This window comes from Peromyscus eremicus, chromosome 4 (assembly GCF_949786415.1).
Source record: "Peromyscus eremicus chromosome 4, PerEre_H2_v1, whole genome shotgun sequence".
NCBI lineage: Eukaryota > Metazoa > Chordata > Mammalia > Rodentia > Cricetidae > Peromyscus > Peromyscus eremicus.
The window spans coordinates 63,892,522-63,898,521 of NC_081419.1; positions in this window are offsets into that span (position 1 = coordinate 63,892,522).

Below are 6,000 nucleotides of genomic sequence, written 5' to 3' on the forward strand. Positions count from 1 at the left end.
ATCCAGGGGCTGGACCTCAATAGTTTTCATTAGACACAATGCTGTAGGGATTACTATTCTATATTTGATGATATATTACAGAGTCATAGTAAAAAAAAAAAAGTATGGTACTGACACAAAAGCTGATATATAGACCAATAAAACAAAATTGAAAACCCAAACATAAGCATGCATAACTTCATCCATTTAATATTTGACAAAGATGTTAAAATATGAGCTTGAGATAAAGCATCTTCAACTGATGTTCCTGGGAAAACTGCATACCTACATGCAGAAAAATGTAATTAGACTCATATCTATCACTTTGCACAAAATGTAACTCCAAAAGGATCAAAGACTTAAGCATTAATTATAAAACACTAAAACTGCTAGAAGAAAACATAGGCAGTATCCTGCATGATATGTGTGTGTGTGTGTGTGTGTGTGTGTGTGCGCGCGCGCACGCCCGTCAGGATTTTCTCAATAGGAATCCATTTGCCAAAGAATTGTGACCAGCAATTGTCAAGTTGGACTTAATGAAGCTAAAATGCTTCTGCTTCTGTACAGCTTAAAAAATAAACAACCAGGTGAAGAGGCAGTCCATGGAATGGCAGAGAATCTTTACAGCTGTACATCTGACAGAGGATGAAGATACAGAATGTATAAAGAACAACAAAAACGACAAAGAGAATGAAAGAATGACCTATTCAAAAACTGGGCCTGAGACCAGAACAGAGAGTTCTAAAAAGAAAAAAAAATGAATAAGAAATATGTTTAAAATGTTCACTGTTCCTAGCGATTAGGAAATGCAAATCAAAACAACTGTGAGGTTAGAACACTCTTCACATTGGAAAAGGGAAACTAGCCTTCTATCGTATCTTTTTCTACACTAGTGATCACTACAAAATAACATTTCTTTGTAATGTTAAGAGACATTCATCTGTTAACATGTATGTTAAGTGATGTATATATTACCAAACTAAAAACACTTCATTTTAACCCTGGCAAGATAGTGCATGCCTTTAATCTCATAATTTGAGCGGCAGTGGTAGACATACCTCTGTGAGTTCATGGCCAGCCTAGTCTACATATTGAATGCCAGGACAGGCCCCAAAGCTATACAGGGAAAGCTTGTCTTGCAAAATAAATAAATAAATAAATAATAAATAAATAAGATAAACACTTCATTTTTACATCTATGTTTATTGTGAAGTATCATTCTTAAGAGAACATTTACTACATTTGGCTTTATTGTAACCCATATTCTGATATACTAACTACTGACGTTCATATATAGACTTAATTACAATTTTTCTTAAAACTATGTAGTAACATGAGTTTCATTTTGTTCTCTAAGAATTTCTAGTATGAAAAACAATTTTTGTCAGTCTAATGACTTCTATTTTATCCCTGGAACCCATATTATGATATTATGGTATTAGAGAACATATTCTTTCAAGTAGTCTTCTGTTCTCTAATGAAGTGCTAGGGGGATACTTGTTCCTTCACACACACACACACACACACACACACACACACACACACACACTATTTTAGAAAAAGGTCCATGATGTGTTGTGAAGAAGGTATTTTATTTTGTGTTTGTGTGAGATGCTTTGTTAATTATTCTTCAGGTCTGCTTAGTTCATATCATTTAGTTTCAGCATTTCCCAGTTTAGATTTTGTCTGGGTGATCTGTGTCTTGGCAAGAGTTGAATATTGTCAAGAGCTATTATGGGATATAATTCAGATGTCACCCCTCCAGAGGAATGATTCTTTGATAGATGAGAATTCTTTCCAGGTGGAGCTTGCAGGATCACCAACTCTGGAAACTATTTCTCCTGTCTGTAATTTCATATGTGCAGAAACAGCTATGGTGTCTCCCCAATACCTGCACTAATTTCATGTGATATGTATACGTAATCTCATGATTGAATCTCAATATTATGGGCATATATATTTATAGATGATCAGGAAGATGACTTCTCATTAAGCTATATAATTTTGATATATAGAAAATATATAAGAATTTGCTTCATATCTAGATCTATTTTTCCCATGAGGACTATAAGACCTTAAAAGCCTGCTCTATTCCTTTAACTCAAACTAACATAAAAAGCAACAATTCCTCTCCAGTATGGACAAACTATGCACATGTAGTTCATTTTTACCTAAGAGCAAGTTCAAACTGGACTGAATGTGTCCATAAATGGATTTCCATAAAAACTTTACAGATACACAGAAGGAAAACGTCCCAGATGTCTAACCAAGGTTATTAACACAAAGCAACCTAAAAAAAATGCCAATTCTTCACTTGCCAAGACTGGCTGATAAAAGTCTATCCCTCAGTGGCTTGTCTTACAGAGCACTGTGCCCCTGGCCTCTGGTCACAGTCTTGTACCGGGAAACTTTGAACCTTGAAACTTTGTGTTGCCGTGGTAAAGGGATCTGCCCCTTATTGTTTACTAAAGGAATGTGCTATGGTCTTTAGCAGTAGCTTTGTAACTCTTCTCTTTATTGAAAAAAGCCTCCTGAAAAAAAAATCTATATGTCTTAGAAGGAATTAGAACTAGGAAGAATTAGAGCTATAAAGAAGAATTACAGTTGAAGAACTATAAAAGAAAATAACGATCTTGCCCCGGACTTCCCTTTTGAAGCACAGCACAGCACAGAGAGCTCCCATCTGGACAAGAGAGAGAGACTTCCTGAATCTGTCAGCTCTGTCTGAACCAAGTGTGCGGATAAGGCCAAGAACGAACCACAAGGAGATGGGCAGACGTCAAGGCAGAAACACATACAACAAAATGAATAGCAATACACCATCACCAGGCCCTAGCCCTCCTCCAACACCTAGACCTGAACATCAGAAATTGGAAGAAGCAGAAGAAAATAGCCTTATGAATGTCATCATGAAGAAGCTAGAGGCTCGTGTAGAGGAAAAGACAAAAAAATGTGAAGAATGCTGTAAACAACTAGAGGAAAGGGCAAACAAATTAGAAGAAATCAAAAAAGTCCTGGAAGAGAACAATAAAATACTGAAAGAAAATCAAGAAAAATCAATGAAACAAATGAAGGAAACAGTCCAGGACCTGAAAAGGGAAATAGAAAAAATGAAGAAGACACAAACAGAGGGAATGCTGGAAATAGAAAATCTGAGAAAACGATTGGGAACTTCAGATGCAAGTATAATCAACAGAATGCAAGAGATGGAAGAGAGAATCTCTAGCGTTGAAGATACAATAGAAGAAATAGATTCATCAGTCAAAGAAAACACTAAAGTCAACAAAGTCATGAACCAAAATGTCCAAGAAATTTGGGACATCATGAAAAGACCAAACCTACGAATAATAGGGGTAGAAGAAGGAGAAGAATACCAACTCAAGGGCACAGAAAATATATTCAACAAGATCATAGAAGAAAACTTTCCCAACTTAAAGAAGGAAATGCCTATGAAGATACAGGAAGCCTATAGAACACCAAACAGACTAGACCCCCAAAAAAAGTCCCCTCGCCACATAATAATTAAACAATTAAACGTACAGAATAAAGAAAGAATATTAAGAGCAGCAAAGGAAAAAGGCCAAGTGACATATAAAGGCAAACCTATCAGAATAACACCCGATTTCTCAATGGAGACTTTGAAAGCCAGAAGGTCCTGGACAGATGTAATGCAGACATTAAGAGACCATGGATGTCAGCCTAGACTAATATACCCAGCAAAACTTTCAATCATCATAGATGGAGTGAACAAGACATTCCATGACAAAGCCAGATTTAAACAATATTTATCCACAAACACAGCCCTACAGAAAGCACTAGAAGGAAAATTCCAACCTAAGGAAGTCAGATACACCCTCGAAAACGCAGGCAATAGATAAAGCCACAGCAGTAAACCCCAACGAAGAAAAGTACACACACATCACCACCAAAAAATAACAGGAATGAACAATCACTGGACATTAATATCCCTCAATATCAATGGAATTAATTCACCTATAAAAAGACATAGGCTTACAGAATGGATATGAAAGCGGGACCCATCTTTCTGCTGCATACAAGAAACACATCTCAAATTCAAAGATAGACACTACCTAAAAATAAAAGGCTGGGAAAAGACTTTCCAATCAAACGGTCTTAAGAAACAAGCGGGTGTAGCCATCCTGATATCCAGCAAAATAGACTTCAAACTAAAATCAATCAAAAGAGATCGAGAAGGGCATTACATACTCATCACAGGAAAGATCCACCAAGATGAAGTCTCAATTCTGAACATTTATGCCCCAAACACAAGGGCACCCACATATGTAAAAGAAACATTATTAAAGCTTAAATCACATATAAAACCCCACACATTAATAGTGGGAGACCTCAACACTCCACTTTCACCACTGGACAGATCCCCCAAATTGAAACTTAACAAAGAAATAAAGGACTTAACTGATGTCATGACTCAAATGGACTTAATTGACATCTACAGAACATTCCATCCTAACAAAAAAGAATATACCTTCTTCTCAGCACCCCATGGAACCTTCTCTAAAATCGACCACATACTTGGTCACAAAACAAATCTAAACAGATACAAAACAATTGGAATAACCTCCTGTGTTCTATCAGACCATCATGGTCTAAAGTTGGATTTCAACAACAACAAAAACTACAGAAAACCTACAATCTCATGGAAACTGAACAACACCCACCTGAATCACCAATGGGTTAAGGAAGAAATAAAGAAAGAAATTAAAGACTTCCTAGAGATCAACGAAAATGAAGACACCACATATCCAAACCTATGGGACACTATGAAAGCAGTACTAAGAGGGAAATTCATAGCACTAAACGCCCACATAAATAAGCTGGAGAAATCTCACACTAGTGACTTAACAGCACACCTGAAAGTTCTAGAACAGGAAGAAGCAAAGTCTCCCAGGAAAAATAGATGCCAGGAAATTATCAAAGTGAGAGCTGAAATCAATAAAATAGAAACAAAGAGAACAATACAAAAAATTAATGAAACAAAGAGTTGGTTCTTTGAGAAAATCAACAAGATAGACAAGCCCTTATCCAAACTAACCAAAAGACAGAGAGAGAGCATCCGAATCAACAAAATCAGAAATGAAAAGGGGGACATAACAACAGACATTGAGGAAATCCAGAGAATCATCAGGTCATACTTCAAAAACCTCTATTCCACAAAACTGGAAAACCTAAAAGAAATGGATAATTTTCTGGATAGTTACCACATACCTAAATTAAATCAAGACCAGATAAACTATTTAAATAGTCCAATAACCCCTAACGAAATAGAAACAGTCATTAAAAGTCTCCCAACCAAAAAAAGCCCAGGACCAGATGGTTTCAGTGCAGAATTCTACCAGATCTTCAAAGAAGAGTTAACACCAATACTTTCTAAATTGTTCCATACAATAGAAACAGAAGGAACATTACCAAACTCCTTCTATGAGGCTACAATTACCCTGATTCCCAAACCAAACAAGGATACAACAAAGAAAGAGAACTACAGACCGATCTCCCTCATGAACATTGATGCAAAAATACTCAATAAAATACTGGCAAACAGACTCCAAGACCACATCAAAACAATTATCCACCATGATCAAGTAGGATTCATTCCAGGAATGCAAGGATGGTTCAACATACGAAAGTCTGTCAATGTGATACACCATATAAACAAACTCAAAGAAAAAAAACACATGATCATCTCACTAGATGCTGAAAAGGCATTTGACAAAATCCAACACCCCTTCATGATAAAGGTCTTGGAGCGATCAGGAATACAGGGAACATACCTAAACACAATAAAGGCAATTTACAGCAAGCCAACAGCCAACATCTAATTAAATGGAGAGAAACTCAAAGCAATTCCACTAAAATCAGGAACGAGGCAAGGCTGTCCGCTCTCCCCATACTTATTCAATATAGTACTTGAAGTTCTAGCCAGAGCAATAAGACAACATAAGGAGATTAAGGGGATACAAATTGGAAAGGAAGAAGTCAAGC